This window comes from Urocitellus parryii, chromosome 6 (assembly GCF_045843805.1).
Source record: "Urocitellus parryii isolate mUroPar1 chromosome 6, mUroPar1.hap1, whole genome shotgun sequence".
Lineage (NCBI taxonomy): Eukaryota > Metazoa > Chordata > Mammalia > Rodentia > Sciuridae > Urocitellus > Urocitellus parryii.
The window spans coordinates 24,281,657-24,304,539 of NC_135536.1; the positions used below are offsets into that span (position 1 = coordinate 24,281,657).

The 22,883-nt window shown below is 38.4% G+C and overlaps 1 protein-coding gene across 16 annotated transcripts in view; it reads right to left on the reverse strand.

The window, feature by feature from the left end:
* Nrxn3 (neurexin 3) overlaps nt 1–22,883 on the reverse strand; it is a 1,484,695-nt gene that overhangs the window by 330,283 nt on the left and 1,131,529 nt on the right. The gene's annotated exons all lie outside the window — the stretch shown is intronic.

The following is a 22,883-nucleotide window of genomic DNA, read 5'->3' on the forward strand; positions in this document are numbered from 1 at the left end:
CAGTCTGGTTCAGCATCACCCTCTCAGGATGAAGATCATTGGCTATCAGAGAACCATGTCTGACTTCTAGAGACCACTGTTTTGTTTGGGTGAGTGGTTATTAGTCTGTTTGCTGACTCCTGTATTTTTTCCTCTCTATTTTCTCCATTTATGATATTCTGATATCTGTTAAGAGTCAAATTTTGGAAAGCTGACCAGAAGAAAAATATATCTAAACTTTTACACAAATGCTTGTAAACAGAAACAGGAGCAACTTTTTCTATGTTTTCAAAACAAAATGCACATAAGTCTAGATACAACTTCTACTAAAACCAACAAGCCATTTTTACATTGCATAGTTTTTTGTTACCTCACTCATCTTCCAACACACACATATACCACACACACACATACATATTCCACACACACACACACACACACACACACCCACCACACTTTGACTAAGATAATGATAAAGACAAAACATAGGGGCCTGACATCAGCATCTGCAAAGTGAAGAAGGAAGGAAGGAAGGAAGGAAGGAAGGAAGGAAGGAAGGAAGGAAGGAAGGAAGGAAGGGAGGGAGGGAGGGAGGGAGGGAGGAAAGGAAAGTGAGTTATTTGTACTTTTTCCTGGGCCCCGGACATTTATTTTAAATTAATCATATATGGATTGAAACCTTCTCTAGAAGACTAAGGGCAGAGTTAAAGGATTAGGATCTGGACTCAGATTACCTGTGTAAACTCTGCTCTGACACTTAGGATGTTGTATGACCTTAGATAAATTACTTACCCCTTTATGACCTTTTTTTTTTTTAACCTGTCGCACAGGCCCTACTTTGTAGGTTTATGTAGTGAATAGATAAATTAATTAATACCTATTAATTAATTACCTATTAATGAATTAACGTGTTTGAACAGTCTTTAGCACCTAGCAAGGGCTCAGTTTAGTCAGCTGCTGTTATTGTTGCCATATTGTTATCACTGAAACTCCATCTCCTATACTGAACTATAATTCCTCGAAGGCTTCATCCAGTTTTGGATCTCCAGGACCTAATCCTGAGCCTAACAAGGATTTGGTTCGTTGAATTAATCTGAATTCCACATGGAGCCACATAGTCAATCCAGTAAACAAATTTACTGACACAGTTTTGCCCCTAATTTTAACTCACTCCCGAGTCAACATTTAGATTAAGGAACACTGCTCATTAGGCACATCAATCTAAGTGCATTATAATTATAGCAAATGCTGTTTCATCCAGTGGTCTGTAATTGGGGCTTCCTATTCACTAGCACTTCCCCAAATTCTAACAATGATCACTGATGTTCATAATGACAGCCCTGAGGCAGTACAGAATCCTTCCAAGTAAACCAAGTGTGATTACACTGTGTTCTGTCAGCTGAGGGCATTTCACTGTATTCTTGGTCTTTGAAAAGATGTAATCTCTAGAGGTTATCCAGGGGGATCTCTTTTCACCAGAGATCAGCTTTCTTTTTTAAGACCACATCACCCTTTGATGAGATCAGAGAGCTGCATTTACTGTAGGAGAAACTGGAAGACCAAGGATTCATAGCTCACGGTACTCATGTGTGATACCTAATTAGGTCTTTAAGGAGAATAATTGTCTAATTTTTCCCTTTCCTTTTCTCAGTACAAGATTTCGTAAAGCAGCCTTTCAAAAAAGCACTTCTCCCATACTAGTGGATTATGGACATTATTTCATTCACCTGTCAAACCCAAAATTGGTGCAAAGTGTCAATCAATGTTTTACCACAAGCATTTAAATTTTAGTTTACATTTAATTTCTTTCATTTTAGTATTTGACTAATTAATGATAAAATTATTTTATCAACAATAATTGTAATTATTGTACCAACAATACCGATCATTGTGTTTATAGCTCTTTACCAACATAGTAATTTAATTCATGATAAGGATGAGACACCACCATCATTGTAAAGGTCTTTATAAATTATCCTAATTATCAAAGACTGTATTATCCAAAGAGAAAAACTTTTGAAAGAATACTCTCAATCAGTAACTGTGTAACTGTAGGCAATTTTCTTATTTCCTATGTGTTTCATTTTTCTCAGTCCTACTAAATAGAGTTTTAAGGATTAATGTAAAATGATTAGAAGAGGGCCTAGTGTATAATAGTACTCAATAAATATTCACCATTACTTATATAATTTTCTCATGCATTTATGTACTTTAACAGGCTGATGGGCCTTTTGAAATACCCTTATATTATTATATGGTAAAAGTTCTGAATGCTCAAAGATATGGACTATTCATAAAGAAAAAAGAGAGGGAGAAAGAGAAAGAGAAAGAGAGAGAGAGAGAGAGAGAGAGAGAGAGAGAGAGAGAGAGAGAGAGAGAATATGAATATCATTCCTACCTGCAGCTGCCCATCTGCCTGCTCCATATTGAGAACCTGGATTCAGAATATGAACCCCGCAACACAGTTGTTAATAAAGGACAAAATGAAGTGCCTATCCTGATATTTTTCAACCCAATCCTCTGTGAAGTGGAAACGGTGCTTCTTTTTCTTTAGAGGGAGCAATTTCAGTTCCTTGGTGACAAAGTAGAATAAAAGTGACAAGCATGCCTTTAGCAGCCCAAGCACATGTTGTCTCTTGCCTCTGTCCTTTGGATAGTCCATGGCTACCATGTTAGTTTGAAGATTCTTAAAATAAGAAGTCCTAGTTAGTGGGATACCACTTAGAGGGAAGGCAAAGCACAGTGTCTCTTAAAAGTTCTTTGGAATAAAATAATGAAATAAATAATACCAACGTGAAAATGAGTTCAGACTAACAGCTAACTCTCCAGGTCCCAAACTTACCTTACCCTTTGTTACCCTACCCTTTGTCCCCGACCCCTATCAGTATCAACAGAAGTGCCTAGAACATTTCCCAGTGAGTTTGTAAAAGGGTACCACCTGTATTTCTTTTTACAGTAGTTTTGTCTCCCATATCCACACTAGCTGTTTAACCAGAAGGACATATACACATGAACCAACAGGACCAACAGGAACAGTTCCATATACTTTATATATCTTATGCCACTCTCAGGTATAGATGGAATTGTTGAGGACCAACAATTCAAATCCAGTTCTTTACATTCTTTTTAAATTTTTCTTCAGTGCTGGGGATTGAATGCAGGGCTTCCATAAGCTAGGCAAGTGCTCTACCACTGAGCTACCTCCCCAGTGCCAGCCTGTCCTCTTCTAGTCCCACCTGAGGCCACATCATTGCTCAGATTTGCATTCTACAGTTCACATAGTCCTTTCTCATCTGATCCTTAAAGGAACCCCTTGAAAAATAAAAATCAGGGATCATTATCATTATATATGACAGAGAAACAACCACCTAACATCTATGGAGCCAACACAGTAACTCAGGCATTCTGAGGCAAAATCTGGTAATCATTCTACTACTTCACACACATTCCTTTTATTCATATTATGTTCAGTAATAATGCTAATGGGTGCCTATATGTTATGCTGAGCACTGGAGACTTCCTTGGTTATTATATATATTATTATATATAATATTATAATTACATGTATTGAAGAGTTTTCATTGTACATGATTTCAGTTGTATTGCAGGCCACACATTGTATTGCACTCACCACAAGCCAATTACTGTTAAGAATTTTCATAGAATACTCATTTTAGTCTTTTATAATTCCCACTTTATAGATGTAGAAACCTAGGCACAGAGATATTAAGTGATTTTCCTAATGCCCTACAACTTGACAGAGGATTCAGGTCCAGGAAGTCAGACTTCAGTTTCTGTTCTCTCAACCGCTATCTTATAATTCACAAAATGATGGTTCAGTGACATCAGAAGGGTGCTTTTATACACTTTATGGATTTGAGAATGATGACATAATACAACTGAAATCATGGCAAACTATTCAAGATTTATATTAGTTAATGGCTGAAGAAGTATCCAGTTCTGGACTTGAGAAATAATGGGTAGAAAGGATGGTATTGATCTAATATATTTACTTTAAAATGATTCTTTCAATTAAAAAGTATGATCTGTCACAGGTTGGAGAAGACTCTGGAAAAACAAAGACCACATAAAATGGATTGAATCCTGGAACATCAGAACATCATAGGAAAAACTGGAAAAATCTGAGTAAAGTCTTCAGTTAATAGCTGTGTACAAATCTTCACTTTTTAGTTTCAAAAACTGTAATTTGGTTATATAATATGTTAATATTAGGGGAAGTTGGATAAAGGGTATCAAAGAACTTTGAATATCATCTTTGCAATTTTTCTATAAATCTAAAATTATTTCCAAATGAATATTTAAAAATATTTATAAGTGAAGTATATTTCAGGCTACAGGTGTAAACTATCCCTCCACCAAAGGCACAGCTTTAGTCTCTGCTTTTCCAAAAGAGTCAATTCTTTTCTACCTCTATCTTTCAAATATTACCCTTTGGTCCTTTGCATAAAGGATGCCTCCTAACAATATTTCATGCAAGGGCTATAAAAAATTGGCATTAGAGGATGACTATGTTTAATGACACTGCAACTCACTTCTCATTTCTCTTGTATATAACCAGTTTTCAAGTTTCTGGGACATTATTTGAAATTTTGACATAACAGAAATAGACTCCCTAGAGTTTCTGACCCCTAAATGTAGCCATTTCTCAGATGAAACAGGAGGTTAATGAAGATGGCAGACTCCATTAGGGGAAGAGAATCGTTTTTCTTTCTTCTTTTTTTTAATTTGTATTTTTGTCAGAACACAAATGTGGTACTATAAATAAAGGATTTTGTTTTGTTTTGTGATGTAGTTAATGGTCCAAGTTTGTAGCTAAACACTTTCAGGTTCAAGTATAGTTGAATTTCAAAGAACTAGTAAGAGAATCAGTGCTAGGCACCAAGTATGGGTTAAATACATAGTGGCTCAGTTTGCAATTAGATTTGCTTTTTATGCATCCATTTAAGAAATCACAAGGCACAACTATAAATCCAGCTACTCAGGAGGCTAAGGCAGGAGGATTGCAAGTATGAGGACAGCCCGGGGAACTTGTTTCAAAGTGAAAAATTAAAGGTGGTGGGGTGTAGCTCAGTGGTTGAGTATCCCTGGGTTCAATAGCCTGTACCTCAAAACTAAAATATAAAGAGATAAACAATGTAAAAAAAAGAAGAAAAATAAATGTTATTTAAACCTATTATTATGTGCACAAGGCTACTGTATTTCAGAAGTTTGTATTCTGGTTAAAAAAATCTGGATAAATGACCAAATTATGATATTTAGACACTGTTATTCATATTATGAGCTTTTGCCATTCAACATAGACAAGAAATTTGGGGCAATAAGTAATTGAGGATTGAATCCAGAGGCACTTTACTACTAAGCTACATCCCTAGCCCTCTTGCCTCAGCCTTTCAAGATGCTAGGATTATAGGTAAGCACTACCATGCCTGGAAAGATTTTTTTTTTTAGTTTGATATAGACCTTGTGAAAACTTTTGTTCAAACACATTGCCAACACTTGCTTTATAATTTCAAACTTAGAAATGGTATACTTGTATAACCAAATACATTAGAAGTTTTAAGGGATGAAGAGGCTTGAGTTTACATCCTGAATCCTGTTCTGATCTATTATTAACAGGTGGATAGCCACTTTTAAATGTTTTTGTTTGTTTGCTTGTTTGATTTTGGTGCTAGGAAACTCAGAGCCTTATGTCTGCTAAGCATGAGCTGCCCACCAGCCCTTGCCATATTTTGTAAACAAAGAAAACATGGAATATCATAGTTCAAGAAGAATCCATACTCATTTATCCCACTTGGAATGTATTTCAGGCTTCAATTTCTAAACTTGCTGTAGGACAGCCTCAACCACTGTGTTCTTTTATTTTTTTCTAAATATTCGACTCTTTTCTATCTATACAACTATCCTGCAGGATCCCCCCTAAATTGTTCAGATGTTTCTGGATGCTTGCCCAAGAGCAGATTTTAGCATGCATCTCTTAAGGAGACATTGTGACCAGCGTAGCTCTCTCTACTTTTGTAAATGCTGTTCTGAGTTAAATCCCTGGTATACATCTCTAAATCCATTCTGAATGTATGGCTCCCTGGCTTTCGGATTCTATTTTCTTGCCTTGAATTGTCTGTTGTACTTATTAATTACCTTTTTTTTTTTTTGGAGGGGAAAAAAAAAAAGGAAATCTCTCTCAATTTCCCTAAAGCCCCAGCACTTTCTTAGGATTCACCAAGGAAAGCAATTATCTTTTTGTACATTATTGATCTGTCTGGACATTGCCTCCCAGTGAATCATGATTTAGTCCTGGAATTTAAAAATCTTCACAATGCCAACCTCTGTGTCACCACCTGAATTAATGTCCATTCCTCATCTGCTGTCACCCCACCATTGATCAAGTCAGTATCACATTCAGCTCTTACATGGGCATTATACACACGAAGAAAAATACTTGTTGTTCATGTTTTTATGTTTTGACATTTCATCATTTAGCATCATTTAAAATCATAAGAATTTAAGAGCCAACAAATGTCCAAAATTGAAAGCATGCTCTTGAAAAGAAGCGTGAGATTATCCAGTGGAGTAGCAGAATAGACTGCATCACAGCATTTCTAGTATATGATTGATAATATTGAGATGGGAGTATCTGACTCTTGAAAGCCAGAAATGATCTGATACTTTACATAATTTACCAAATTAATAAGAGCTTTCTGAAAGTTTTATTGATAAATACGTTCTAGAAAATGATAAATGAGCATAAAACCTGACTGTTGTACAAACTCCCTTGGAAAGACACATCACATTAGAGAAGAGATACTTATTGACAAATTCAAATGTTTTTTTCCTTGACTTACTATGTATAGAATTGTGTTTATGGTGATTTTTCTAGCTGGTCAATTGTTTTTTCTTGGTATTAACATTCAAGATGCAATTTTAATTGATTCTTTTGCAGTTTGGGTAGGCAGTGACTTAAGACCTAAGAATTCTGGATTTTGTGAGTTGGCCAAGACAATTTAACAGCAGAAAAAATAAAAGTTAAAAATTAAAAAGTGGTATATTTCTGACGTGAGCTCCCTAGATTATTATGTGTAGTAACACATAGCAGGAATTCATCAGTGAGAAGGCAGGGAGATGCTCACTTATTTTGGGGTCTGGACTACACTTATTATGGTCCACAATTTGCTATGTCCACCAGACAATCGATTGTCTTCTGAAATAGAGATATCCATAATCTTAAATGATACAAAAATGGCCAAATTTCTGGCAGAAGCAATATCTGAATAGAGTAAAATACTCCTAAATGCTTAAATGCATTCTCTAACTGAATTTACTATTTACTTAGGACAAAATAGATCACCTTGCACAAATTAGATATTTGGTGAAAAACCTTGTTTCTCCTTTATCCTGCGAATCAGCATTTATAGATAGATTCAGATTCACACCCCTTTCCTAATTTTAAGGTGAGACAAGCCGTACCTTTATAGAGTATTAATTCTTCCTTGGGAAAAATTTTAGGTTCTGTGAGGAGGTTATAAATCCCAAAATTGTACCGAGTGAACACCCATAGTCTCCCCAAAGACTGACACTGGCTTTTTCCTCTTGCTGATAAAGGTAGGATCCATTCATGTGCAAGAGAGGAAAAGCTGATGAAACCATATCTCAGATTCAGCTTACCACCTTCTTGTCTGGTGGTCAGTATAATTTAAGTATGCCACAGAATAAAAGGATGTGGAAGCAGAGTGCTTTAAGGAGAAGATTGTGTAGGCATTAGAAAATCCCAGGAAGGAGAAGAAACCTAGTGGACTTTGACTCTAAGCACACCTGGATTTTAAATCTTGTCTCACCTATTTGCAAATTGGCAGAAATCTTGGCAAGTCACTTTACCTCTCTGAGTTTTACTTCTTAGCTTGAGATCACTAAGGGGATTAGAGGGGGGAAAGTCACAAAACAAAAACAGATGCACACACTCATGTACATACACACACTGGCACTTGGTTAATTCTTAATACACAATAGACATTTTTTTTTAAATCAGGAATAAAAGCCACTCCGTTCCCAAGGTTTATGTTTTGCATTATTATGAAATATTTGTTTTGGGTTTGTGCCTCCCTTAGCACATATTCATGAAAAGAATGAATAGTTATTTGAAGGTATATCTAATTGATTCTTGTGATGTGCCTTCTTCTCTCTTATGTTAATTTCCTCTTCTAATTCATTGGTTTCCATGAATGTTCACATTTGTTATCATCCACATCAAGCATGTAAAATGTCATAAAGAGGAAATCCAAAAATGGCCTCAGAAAAATAGGACTCTAAAATCGGGTCCTTTGTTGATTCTTGGACTATCCTTTGAATGCAATGTGCCATGTTTGTTCTGTGTTAGGTGGTTCAATACCGACGCAGGTGCCATATTACCTGGTCTACCTGTGAAAGCTCCACAGTTTTTTTTTCCTTCTCAGCCAGGAAGAAGTTGTAGCTTGAAGTTTCCCCACTTGAGTTTTTGTGCCACTGCTATCAGTTCAACATAATAGGAAACACACTGCCCTGAGAACACTCCCTCTTCTGTGTAAAGGCCATGAGCAGGAAGGGAAGCAGGAGAGGAGAAATAGGAGCCATGAAAATCACTGATAGGACTCTAAAAGGAAAGTGTGTATATACCTGTAAAGAACATTTAGTTAATTCTTGTGTAAGCAGGTGGACCAACACAGCCCTGCTTCTCATGGGGAACTCACTTAGCAACCCTGGATGTTCTTTGCATTGTGTCCTATCATGTCTACTTCCCAGAACTAATCACAAGCTCTTATATGCTGAATGCATGTGTAATACGCACATTACATATATGATCACACTTAATTTTAATAACAGACCTGTAAGATATAGGTGCAAGTGATAAGCATCTGCTTAGGGCTCTTGGAGGAAGAAAAGATAGATCACATGACCATCTAACTCAAGTTCAAACCCAAGTTGTTCTGATTCTGAGAATAAGACATTTTTTTTTAAGAGAGAGAGAGAGAGAGAGAGAGAGAGAGAGAATTTTTTATTATTTAATTTTTAGTTTTCGGCAGACACAACATCTTTATTTGTATGCGGTGCTGAAGATCCAACCCAATGCCGAGTGCATGCCAAGCGAGCGTGCTACCGCTTGAGCCACATCCCCAGCCCCAAGAATAAGACATTCTTATTGTCATGTTGACTTCCTTTGGGAACCCCTACAGAGGTCATTCCCAAGGCTTTATATTTTTCTCAAGTCCCTAATTGCACCTATGTTGTTGTTCGCAGCAGATGTCCATAGAGTATTCTTCACCAAAAAGCTTAATAATATTACGTGCAGATTGTTTTGACTCTCCTTTTCAGCATTTCTTAAAATCATCTGATTCCTGATGTCTTTCTTGCTCCATCAGAGGGGCAACCTAATATAAAAATCTCCACTTTTATTTTTCTCTCCCCCTTTCCTCTCTTCTCCAGCCCCAGTTTGACCAATTTTGTCCAAGTCTTCTCCCAGGCTTTGCCAGTCTCTCTCTTGGTACTGGCTCTTTTTCTTCTGCTTAAAAGTATAGTTATCCTCAAAACACATACACATCCTGTTTCCATCTTCCTATCTTGAAATAGGTAATGTTTAAGTTTCAACCTCTTGAGGTAAGTAAAGCATCTATAGTTCCTGTGTTTGTCCTATCAAAACCTGAAAGTCACAAGTTAGGTGGCTCTTAACACCCTGTAGCTCTCTGGTGGCAGAACTAGGAATAAAACTGAGCTCTTCTGCTCCTCAGCCCAAACACTCTTCCTCTGTTCAATACCATTTGTCAATCAAGGCCCATCGGTGACAGTTTTGGAGATGACCTTTCCCACATAAGGTCACTACAACAAATTCCACTTTGCTTTTGTCTCTGGAACATAGAGCTTGCCTCATGCTTGTAACAGAACGGCAAGCCCTGGGTGCTGGGCCTCTGCTTATGATAAGTGACATATCTCTAATTATCGCATCGCCCAGACATAGTAATCTGTCCTCCCAGGTATGAAGGCCCATTAATAACTCTCTGGGGAAGGGAAGCAGCTCCCCGTTGCAGTCCTGTCACATGATCTTCTCTCTGATACGGAGTTCCCATAATCAGCTGACATGCCCTCTAACGTGACAGAACACTCATTGTTTCTCAGTCTGGCACAATAAACTACAGGCAAGCAAGCCCCTTATCATCGAATAACACTCCCTGATACCGAAAGCTGGAGAAAATGGGATCACTCTGAGAGGGCAGGGCCAGCAGGTAGGGGCCAAAGTCGTGAAGGTTGTAACACAGGCTCTTGTATAGCTGAGAGGTCAGGTCTGTGAAGGGAGAGTGCTTTAACCCTGCTACTGCTGTCACCTCAGGCAGGGGACAACTCTGGAGGAAAGAGCTCCCATGCTCAGAGAGGCGAGGTTTTGAGGAAATGGGAAGAGAAGGAACATGATGGAGTCTCCCTGCTCAGTCTCATGAGGTTGTAAGTTGTTGCTCTCATCTAGAAAGGAAATACTGTTGGGTATAGGAAACTGGGTCAGGAGTCCCCCCTGGGATTTGGGACTGATTTTGGCCCTAAACAGGTTAGTAAAGTGGTTGGGAAAATGTCTTTCTCCTTATAGCACAGGGGCATGCTAAGAAAATAAAATGCAATGATGTGGAGAAACGCAGTTAAAGCTTTTAGGAGAGATTATGATAAAAGATAACGACAATAACAGATAACATTTAAAGGCTCTTGGGATGGGACCAGACAGTGTGCTGAGGGGCTGAGGGTTTCAAAGGCATCATCTCACTTAATGCTCACATGAACCCACATGGAACTTGACTGTTTTCAACAGATGAGGAAACAGGCAGCTTTTAAGCCACAGAGTCAGCATCTGAACTCAGGCTTCCTGACTACAGAGCCAGTGTTATTGACAAAATGATGTTATTAAGTAAGAAGATTTGGAGTTTAAGTTGGGGTGTTGGAGGTAGGAGAGGAAAGACGAGAAGAGAAAAGGAGTGTGTGTGTGGGAGAGAGAGAGAGAGAGAGAGAGAGAGAGAGAGAGAGAGAGAGAAGGAATGTGTAGAGAGTATACTAAAGGGAATATGAAAGGAAAGTGATTACTTAGGCAAGACTATTTTACCTTTAAGACAACCTGTTGGCAATTGACCCCTCACCCTCTCCTCTATATCATCCAGGAACTCAGTCCTCATTTGCCTTAGACTCCCGCTGACTATAAGCCTGCTCTTCCTTATATACACTGGAACCTGTCACTCACCCCCAGCTTTCTCATTATTCGACTCTTCAACCTTGGGGTTGCCAGTCTCTGGCCTCCATAACATCGTATCTACAGTGAACATTTGAACTAAACACAGTTGGTTCTAGGACCCCCAATATCAGCAGATGTCCAAGTCCCCTATGTGAAGGACATATAATCTGTGCACATTCTCTTGTATGTACTAAATCATCTCTGGGTTACTTATATTACTTAGTATCATGTAAATGCTATGTAAATGGTTATTATATTGTATTGTTTAGGGGATAATAGCAAGAAAAATGTCTGTACATGTTTAGTAAATGCAAAAATTTTTCCCAAATATTTTCTAACCTTGGTTCCCATGGTCAACTGTATTCCCTATGGTACTGTTCTCTGGCATTTAAGGGCTGATGCTGGGCTTTCTACTGGGAACTTCTAAGAATGGTGGCTAACTCTTTCACCATGGCAATCCCTCCTTAGCAATAATCTCAAAAGTTTTGGTGGGCATCCCCAGCGGATGGCAATATTGGTTCATAGGGATTTGGACAAAAAAATACTGAAAAATCTCTTTGTTTATTTTTATCTTTTAAAACTCTGATGTTTGGGCTGGGGATGTGGCTCAAGCGGTAGCGCGCTCGCCTGGCATGCGTGCGGCCCGGGTTCGATCCTCAGCACCACATACCAACAAAGATGTTGTGTCCACCGAGAACTAATAAATAAATAAATATTTAAAAATAAAATAAAATAAAATAAAATAAAACTCTGATGTTTGTTAGCCAGGTACTGTGCTGCATGCCTGTAATCCTAGCTGCTGGAAAGGCTAAGGTAGGAGGATCTCAAGTTTGAGGCCAGCCTCAACAGCTTAGTGAGATACTGTCTCAAACTAAAAAATAAAAAGGTCTGGGAATGTGAACCTGAGGTAGAGTGCCCCTGGGTCCAATCTTTAATATCACATAAATGAATGAAATGAATGCATAAATAAGTATATCTCTGATGTTTCTATATATTTTGTAAAGTAAACTTGTGTGCTATATCCATATAACCATATATGCATATGTTTAACTGATGTATGCTTATTTTTTTTCTAATATGTGTGAACAAGAAAAAAAACATTTGGCACTAGATTCATGGCACTAGAGTGTTAAACTGAGCCATGATCTTTGCAGTGCCCCCTGAGATCATTCTCAATTTGCCACACTGATGCAATGCCGTACTGAAAGACCCAGACTGAAATGTAAAGCAAGGGCTAAGCTGGTATATATGGCAATTGACTTGTTCTTTCTAAAATGAAATGTTGAATGCTGTTTTTTTCGTTTTCATTTTAACCCACAAAAATAGGAATAATAATAATAACATAGGTTTAAGAGTTTGTGTACTATGGGAAAAAACAAACACCCATCTTATTATATAACTCTATTTGAAGTCTGGATTTTTAAAGAAAATCTTTCTCTAAAGGACAGATGCCAGCAGTTAATGGAAGCAAAATTTCCTTCTCAGAAAAATAATTTCTCCCTTAAGCTTCTCGGATTATTCGAGCAGTATGTTAAAATATATGGAAACATGTTGACAGTGCCCTGTGAGCTTTCTCTATCATTTTGTCTATTTTTCTGAGTCACAAAATAGATGAAGCTCAATTTTGAGGTAATCCTCTCCCTTGATTCCTCCCTCTCTGAAATCAGATACCCACAGCTATACCTGGGATATGATGTGCTATTCTGACCTCCCTCGTTTAGGAAGGATATTGAAATATCAGAGCTGCTACAAAGATAGGCACACAAGAAAGGAATGGCACAAAGGCGAGAAGATAAAACATGAGGAGAGGTGGTGAGAGCTAAATTTATAAAGTCTACCAAAGCAATGACTGCAGGGGACGTGATCACAGCCTATAAATACCTTCAAGGTAACAATATAATTGAAGGGAACAAATTATTCATAGTCTCAGAAGATGATATGACTTGAAGCAATGGCCTGAAGCAATAAAAAAAAAAAAAATCAGGTAAAATTTGCCAGGAAGTGGGGGAAAAGAAACTCTTCACTATCTGAGGAATGGAGCAGGCAAAGTAATCCCCAGAGGAAGCATTGGAAGTATTTTAACAGAGACAGCTCAAAGCCCTCAAATAGGAAACCCCGATTGACAGTGGTGTTCTTCCATGCTTCTGTCAGAGCTCAGAGCTCTCCAATGCACACCTGCAGACAGCTCCTCTCAGAGAAGTGCTAAAGAATCAGAGATTCCTGTGAATACTCCTCATTAGAAAACAGTCAAGAAAACCATGACACACCAATACTGTGAGGTTATGAAATAAAATCTAGAGAAGGTATTCTTTCATGCATATCGTATTCAATGTCATGTTGTAGAATGTTACCCAACTTTTCCCAGAAAAATTGATAAAATGTTCATCTATAAATGATAGCACTATGTTCAATTTGAAAGGGCTTTTAAAAAGTACACACACACTGAATGATTGAGTTAGAATCATTTAAAGTGTTATACTCCATAACAAGATACCAGATCTGAATCTAGCAGCCCTAGTGCTTGAGTAGGAATATACGTACCTGTAGGATAGTAATGTAAATGTTAAATTTTAGCTCTTCTAAACAAAGTATTAAAAATAGTTGTGACTTTGACAATGCTGCTTCCTTCATAATGTGCCAAGGCATGACACCAAACTGCTTGGTAACACAACTTTTACGCAGGAGGAGCCACAAAAATTAAATGTCTTTGGCCAGGAGATGGATGAAGGAATTGTGCAGTTACCAAGGGCATAGGTGGAGAGTAGGGCATATTCCAAAAAAAAAAAAAAAAAGGCAATGACATCTCATCTCTGGTTGACCAATGATGCTACCCAGAGCACGGGCCCAGTAGAGTCAAACCTTCTAACTTTAAGAGAAACTGTAAACATCAATTTGTGTACAAAATAGATGTACTTTATAATATATTTTGAGTGTTATATGAGACCCAAGGGATATTAGCTAGGCACCCTAATGAACAAAATCAAGAGACACACTGTGCTCTAAGATTAGAAATGTCATGGTTGGAATTAGTTGGAAGAAGTGAGCTCTGTACGCAGCCATATCCTCAGCCACTTGGGAGAGAGAAAGAAGGAAGGTGTTTATTCTCGCTATGTTGTGCACAGAGCAGGAAGGAGGGAGTTCTGGGCTACTGAAAGAGCTCCATTTCTTAGCTGCTCTCAAGCAGCTTCCCTGCATATGCTCAGCAATCCACTTGTGCGCATCTGGTTCATGGCCAGTGGGAATGGTGCAGCTGGCTCATCCAGAACAGCAGAAAGTCCCCCTAGGAGAGATTCAAATCTCAAAGTCCCCTAAGGACAGAAGCAAACAGAATGGTGGCTTCATTATGGATGACGTCAGACTTACTCAAAAAATTTGTTTCCGGAAGGTGATGTGAGAAAAGCAGTGGCTAGATATTCAAAGCCCAGAAATTCTAAGTTCATGTTTACAACTTGGCTCTTGGTGGTCAGCAGGGGTCAGCAGTAGTTTTGAGTTCATAGAACAGTGTTGTGTTTAACTTTTAAATACACACACACACATTTTTCTTCCTGTGTGAAACTAACTGCTCTGTGTGAATCCTGTGCTCTCAGCCCCTAACATATAAAGACGTCACAGTACACACATGGCCCTTCTGGACAACTCACATCATGTACAACCACATACACAGCCTTTGGAGTCGACTCGTTGTTTGATAATGTCAGCTGTTTCTTTACAGAAAGAAACTAGAGTTCAATCTTCACAGCTCAGAGAGAAGTGTGGTATTGCGGTTAAGTTTGGATTTATACAATAGGGAAATTCTTTGTGAACATAGTAAGAATATCAAAGATTTTTAACAAAGCAGCTATTTGCAAAAACACTGAGAAAACATCCCTGTCATGCCTCCTCTGATTGCTCTTTCCATTATGTAAAGTGGATCTTTTTTTTCTCATAAATTGGCAGTCATATCTAGTGGAAAGAGTTAATTAAGTTTCCAAATGAGGTATATTAGGATGTGGTGAACACCCAAATTAAGATGAGACACATCTAACTGCTCTTTGGAAAACCACTGCAAAATATTCTTCAAATCTATGCTAAGACGTAGCTTAAATAAAAGATGGAGATGCAGAGAAATGAAAGAAAATGACTTGCATGGTTTTCCTCCAGATCTGTCTTACTGTGTCTGTGTTTCAGTCCAATGTTTGCATGTGTTTAACACACACACACAGCTTGAAGCAGGAAGTGCATAATCCGTGTTTTGCAGTGTTTGGGTGTGATTCAAAGGGAAGCATGTGGTTCCATTCTGTTTCTTGTAGCATTCTGCTAAGTAAAGGCAAGAACCTAATTCATACTAATACTGTCACCACATAAGCTGATGACATGAATGAAGGGGCAAGGAGGGAATGTTACTAGGTTGACATATACATGTGCAGTGTAGGCAGGCTAGGAAAGTAAGCCAGAAATAGTGTGGTCTGTCTCCCAGGCAGGGCGGGTTTTCACTTGGTTGATTAGGGGGGTTGTGTTTTCTTCTTCTGTTAGCACGGTTTCTATGCCTCCAGCAATTTGCTATATGTGAAATATAGACAGGTGTTCAGAAGAAACTCTACACAATTACAAACCAGAACCCCAGGAACAGCCACAGTCATATTAAAGAAAAGAGAACCAGAATTGAAGGCGAGGATGTTATTCCTTTGTGTTTCATTTTGATGCTGAAAACAAACTGTAGTGGTCCTCAAGGTGCTAACAGGAGCACCCGCTGGTAAGAGTGGGGCCTTGGGTCTGTTGGTTTTTATCATAAAGCTAGGAGAGGTAATATGGAAATGTGGGGAATAGAGAAAAATCCCAAAGGTGGAAATAAGTTTGATGGAGAGTCTCCTGGTTTATTAATTAGTAAATTAATGGAAAAAATTACACACACACACACACACACACTGTTATGTAGTTGTAAAGTACCATCAGCTTGGGTCCTCACTGCCCTTACTAGGATGTCTCCAGTGGATGTGAACTCCATGAGGATAGGGAGTTTGTTTATCGTGGTTATCATAGCTGGTTGAACAAATGCACAAATGCTTTTCACTAAAATAGGTTACTAATCTCTGCTGGTCTTGTTAATTTTTAATTTGTGAATTCTATTCCTCCCAGCTGCCTTTGACCTAAACTAATTTTGCCACATCGGACTCCTTGCTACATGTTCCTGCATCTCTTCTCAACTAAGCCTCCTAGCAACTTCTGTCTTCTTTTAAATGGTAGCTGGGCTTTGAGGCTCATTCATTGTATATCTGCAGTGTTCTGGGAAACTACATCATTTGCACATCATACCAAAACTCATTTTCCTCTTTCACACTTTCATATTGAATTTGAACTTTGATGTTTAGCCATGCAACAAAACCAGCTCCAGTACTGCTGATCTAAGTTGCACACATGAAAGCCCGTTAACCTCAGGAATTAGGCATCAAGTCAGGAGCAAATTAAACAGAATTGCTCCCACTTCAATACATGTGAATTCTAGTACAAAGGCCTACCCTTCATGTTTTTACCTCACCATGCCCGCTAGACATTAGAAGCTAACAGACCAGAGGATGGCAGGTCAAGTCTGCTGTAAAGATACTCCTATATAGCTTTAAATTAGAAATGTAGAGAATTAAATGCTGACTACAGAGAGATAAAATGCATTTCTGTATTATTTGAGATAGTTTAGGGTTTTCAGCGAGGGTATTTGAAGATTTCCATTATGGCATTTATCATATACTGAAATGTGAAATTGCATTTATCCCACAATTTCTGCTTAGATACACTGAATTTGAAAGGATTTTTTTTGTTGAAATTTGGGAAGTAAATTTTCCTTGATCTACCATACTGCATTCAGAACCCTAGATTAGTCTCCAAGCCAATCTATTCCTTTTATATAGGGATATTTAAGAAAGTAGTTTAGGGATAGTTGGGTTGATTGATGTCATTGTGAAGGAGAAAACAAATACTGGGAAACAAACAAATGTAATATAAAAGGAAGTATCTTCCGAATCAAAAAAGAAAATGACTTGGTTCTAGTTATATATTTTGCTTTAGCCAAAATACTTTGCTGTATTATTTTGTGTGTGTGTGTGTGTGTGTGTGTGTGTATTTCTGAGGATCAAACACAGGGCCTGGTGCATGCTATACAGGGCTTAAACACTGAGCTATGTCTGCTGATCCCCTATTTCACATTTTTAGCAGAATGGGCTTTTGAAAAACTCAGAGGTCCTACTAAATTCACCCTATTCAATCCATACTGCCTATTATTACATTGAATTGAAAAGGTGATTATCAAAAGAAGTACATACCTATATTTATGACATTGGAATCAAATTAGCAATATCTTAGTCCTCATTCCTTCCTTTAACAAATTGTTATCAATCCTCTGAGCCTTGATCTCTGCACCTGTACAATAGAGCTAATCCCTTTGGTTGATCAGTATTGTAAAGATTAAATGAGCTGATCCATACCAAGTGGCTGGCATACTATCTGGGCAACAAATAAATCATCAAACACAGAAATGATTGCAAAATTACACAGGCAATCTCTTATAGTTTAGATATGAGGCATTCCCCCATAGCTCCAGTTAATGCAGGAGTATTCAGAGGTGAAATGATTAGATTAAAATCTGTAACCTAATGAGTCCATCCTAGTTTGAATGGACTGACGGGGTATTAATTATAGGCAGCCGGGGCATGGTTGCAGGAGGTGGGTCACTGAAGGCATGCCCTTAGAGGGTATATCTGCCCTATGTCTTCCCTCTGCTTCCTGCCCCCACCATGAGCCTGAGCAGATTTCCTCTGCTAGGCCATTCCCCCATGATGTAATGCCTCATCTCAGGTCCAGAGCAATAGAATTGACCATCTATGAACTGAGACCTTTGAAACAGTGAGCACCAAATAAACAATTTCTCCTCTAAATTGTTCTTCTCAAGTATTTTGGTTACAAAAATGAAAAAAAAAAGCTGACTAAAACAGAAATTGATGCTAAGAAGTAGGGTTGTTGCTGTGATTAACCTGACCATGTGGTTCAGAAGCCTTTAGAAATAGTTTGCAGAAAGGATTTTTTAAAATTTTAGAGACACAGGCTGCAAATGCTTTAAAATGTTGTAAGTAGAGAGCTCAATAGTCAATTTTGGTGGGAGCTCAGAAAACCAGAATGCTGATAGGAGTGTGGAGTTTGCTCATGAGATGTCAGAGGGAAATGAGAACTCTTCTGGGAATGAGAATAGAGGCCACTGATGTTATATTCTGGCAAAGAGCTTGGATAAATTTTTCCCATATCCTGAGACTTTATGTGAGGTTGCATTTAAAAGAGATGAACTAATTAATATGGTGGTGAAAATTTCAAGGCAGCACAGTCAGTGGCATGGATATTGTTGGCAGATTTAAGACAGGTGTACTGTGAGAATTGGGATCAAAAAGCAGAGCTATACTTCCAGTTTTCCCAGAGTTCATGTTAAGCTGGATACCAGGAAGTTGTTTGTGTTGAAGAGATTACTGCCCCCAAAGAGATGCTGAGTACTTTGCACAGAGACATTAGGAACCTCAGGAATTTGCAAAAGCATACCCACTACAGGCTCCAGGGTACAGAAGATAACGTTCATTTGAGAAGAGATGATGGAATTCTAGCCTGGCACAGGGAAATTTAAAAAGCTATTTGCCTATGATAATCCCTGCAGGCATTCAGAGGCTGCTGTAGCCATGATTTTAGGAAGCCCACATATTGCACAAGCTGGCAACGTATCTTTTCATCATCCATGATTCAGTAGGAGTGCTGGATGTTAAAGTTAGGGTTCATGGAAGCTTCCACCAAGATTTCAAAGGAATGTCTGAGAGACCAGGGAAAGTATAGCAAGGTCGGTGTTCCTGTGGGCTTCCACTGGTAGGATAATGCATGAAGCTGTAAAGGTGAAGCTGATGTTGGAATGCAGTCCCCAGGAATTAAGAGATGCCAGAAACCTAGACTGTCTGCCAAGAAAAACTGCTAGCTGCAAAGAAAGCCATGCTGCAAGGAAGGCCAAGGGGGCTAAGCGGTCCAAGACCTTTAGAAAGCACATCTCCCCACCATGTGTCCTAGATGCTGTATGTGGAGTTAGGGGACCTGTTTGCCCAGCTGGGTTTTGGTCTTGTTTGGGCTGCACTCCTTTCTCTGCCCCTCTTTCTCCCTTTTGAAGTGGAAATGTTTACTCTGTGCCACCGAGTATTAGCAATATGTAACTTACTTTTGATTTTTACAAATATTTTACCTTGAATCTCAGATGAGAATTTGAACTTGGACTTTTGAGCAATGCTAGAACTATCAAGGCTATGGAACTCTTGGAGATAGACTAAAAGCATTTTGAATCATAAGATAGACATGAGCTTTGGGGGACCAGGGGAAGAATATTATGCTTCGGGTGTGATATGTTCCTCCAAAGTTCTTGTTAACATGGGGCTATCTGAAGGTGAAAAAGATTAGATTCTGGGAAGTGTAAAGTGATCATTCCATTCTAGTTTGAGTGGATCCACTAGGTAGTAACTATAGGCAGGTGGGGCATGGCTGGAGGAGGTGGATCACTGGGGGCTTGTCCTACATCTTCCCTGTGTGCCTCCCACTATCCTTTCTAACTCTCCCATGAGTTGAGCAGCTCTCCTCCAATAGACCCTTCCCTCATGAAGTACTGTGACATATTAGGTCCAGAACAATGAAGCTGGCCATCTGTGGTGCTCTCCAAATAAACTTTTCCTCTTCAAAATTATACTTGTCAGGCATTTTGGTCACAATAATGAAAAAGCTGATTAAAATACCAGTAGATAGGAATATAGATTTTTTTTTTAACCATGAAAAGTCAACCAGTGGAGTTATTTCCAAAAGGCTTAGTAATCTAAGCAGAGTAGTTTGCCTTGAATAAAGCACTAGATAATTTATGACCATTAGAAGCATTTGTAACTATCCAAGCTCAGATAATGATAAGGGTAATTAAATTCTGGCCCTGACTGTACATGATCCTTGGTGCCAGGGGATTTGTTCTTCAGGGAACCTCAGCATTACAATAAATCCAAACTGTCCTCCCCAAAATTAAGCTGTAACACATGACGTTTCTGATCTGAGAGATGTACCGTACCAGAGGAGGACATCATTTAAGGACCACAGCAGCTCATGGGGTTCAACAGTTGAACCATTTGCATTTGGCTCTGATTTTCCAGTTGCCTGGTTGCCAAACTTGCTGTTGTAAACTAGAACTATGTCAGCATCTCTTTGATCCTCATGTCCCAGTCTGCAACCACAATCCCTATAGCACCAAGAGCTTCTGTAGGTGTACCAATATTATTATGAAAAAACAATCTTATTGATTTTTTAGATCTTTCAATGGTGACAGGGCCTACTTGCATGCACACTCTCATTTGATCTTCCCCTTGATCCTGTGAGGTTGTCAGAACAGTATCCACATCTCCACTGTTTGCACAGGGTCACTGTCAGTTGGTAGCAGCAATGGGATTAGAAACTGTAACCTCTGACTCTGGGTTGGAAACACCCATGACAACCAAGAAGGGAAGAAATGCAGAATTCTGATGAGCAGACTGGAATGACGAAGAATGCATGCTATAATAATAACTGCCAGTAAAGACAAAAAGCCATAGCACATAAAAGAGGTGTGACTAAAAAGGTATGAAAAGATAGCTGTACGACTACTAGATTTGAAAATCTCTCTCAATCCCTTTGATTTCTGTAAGACTTAACTATATAGGTCATCTCCTCCCCTCCAGCCATTTCTTTTTAGCTCACCTTTTCCTCCTTCATCTTGTAAATTTATTTATATATTTCCCAAATTCCTATTCATTTATCTCTCTGGAGATCTTAACAATCCTCAAAGCTTTCACTGTCACTGCCATGCAGTGAATTCTCTAGTCCCTACTGATAGTGCTGATCGCTCATCTGAATTTATTATACATTTCCAATCAGATGTCTCAAAGGGCTGACTTCTTCTATCTTGTATCACCAAGGTGAGACTCTTACCTTACAAACTCTGTGTTTCTCATGCATCCCCTATTTTATTGTTATGATGTCATAACCTTCCCAGTATAGGCATTTCTCATTTCTCTCTTTCCATCCAGCTAGCTAGCAATGCCTATTGAGTCTATCTCTAAAATGTCCTTTGACTTCATCTGTGTTACCTTCCTGGGGTTATCATCATTGAATAAATCTTTTTTTTTTTTTTTTTTTTTTTTTTGGCAAGGGCAGGTACAGGGGATTCATCTCAGGGACACTCAACAACTGAGCTACATCCCCAGCCCTATTTATTTTATTTAGAAACAGGTGCTCATTGAATTATCTCATTAGCACCTTTCCATTGCTGAGGCTGGCTTTGAACTTGCAAACCTCCTGCCTCAGCCTCCCGAGCCACGGGGATTATAGGTGTGCACCACTGCGCCCAGCAAATTTTTAAAAAACACTTTTCAGGGACCTCCTGTTAGCTTGCTGTTTTCCTTGTGCCCTATCAAAAGCACTCTTTCAGCAGAGCCAAAATGATCTTTCTAAAATTTAAGCTTTGGGTATTTTGTCTTTCATTCCAAAACTTGCAATGTCTTCCCCTGGCTTTCAAAACTAATCTATCATCCGTGTGGCACTGAAATTCTCCACACTCTAAAACCTCTGAAGCCCTTGGGAAGCAAAACAACAAAACAAAAACAAAAGCTACAGCTACTATTTATTGATCATCTACTCAAGCTGATATTCATTAGGCATTTTCATATATGCTATTGTAAATATTCACATCAACTTAACAAGGTGGCATTATTTTTACTATCTGCATTTTATAGAACAAGTAATTCATTCATGGCCATAGAGCTAGTTGGAGGCAGAGCTAGAATTTGAATCATAAATCCTCACCCGTGAAACATGTGCTCTAGTCCACATTTTCTGCTTTTTTTTTCCTCTCTCATGTCAGTTATTTGGTCAAACTGAACCTCTCACTAACTTGAGAACACATTCGCTAATTCTTTCCTTTGATATTTTTTTTTTTTTTTGTGACTTAAATAAAGTTTATTTTTTTAAAAATGTCGTTATTTTTGCAATGCCATGGTTAGAGGACTTTATGAAGAGGTAACATAATTTCCTTTTCTTTAACCATGCTTTTTATTTTCAACCTTCTGCACAAAGATAAAAGTTTTTGTTAATCTCATAGTTAATGATATAAAACAAAGGTCAGCAAACTTTCTTGAAAGGGCTAAACAGTAAATAATTCAGGTTTTATCATGTGTTCTTTATCTTATACCCTCTTGAAAATGTAAAAAACATTTTTAGTTTGTACCATACAAAAAAAGATGGCCAAATTTGCCCTGTAGTTGGTAGTTTGCTGACTCGTGGTATAAAATATCTACTTTGTCTTATGAGAGAAAAATGCTCTTTAGGCTTCTGGACGGTCTACTACTGCCTGAAGTCAAGTAGAGAAGAGCCTTATTTATAATTGAATGTGGCTTGTGAAAAAGGTAGAAATGGAAAGTTCTTGCTCACTTTTGACTCTCCCAGGCAATTTTCCCATTCATTCATTCAATAAATTTGTTAAGCACCTACTATGTACACTCTTTTAAGTATTTTTTATATTAGCAAGATTTCCAGTGTTTCTTTAAAAGGGCAATTCCTCCAGTTTCTCTAATCAGGAGTTACCAGGTCTTAATAGTCATGTTTT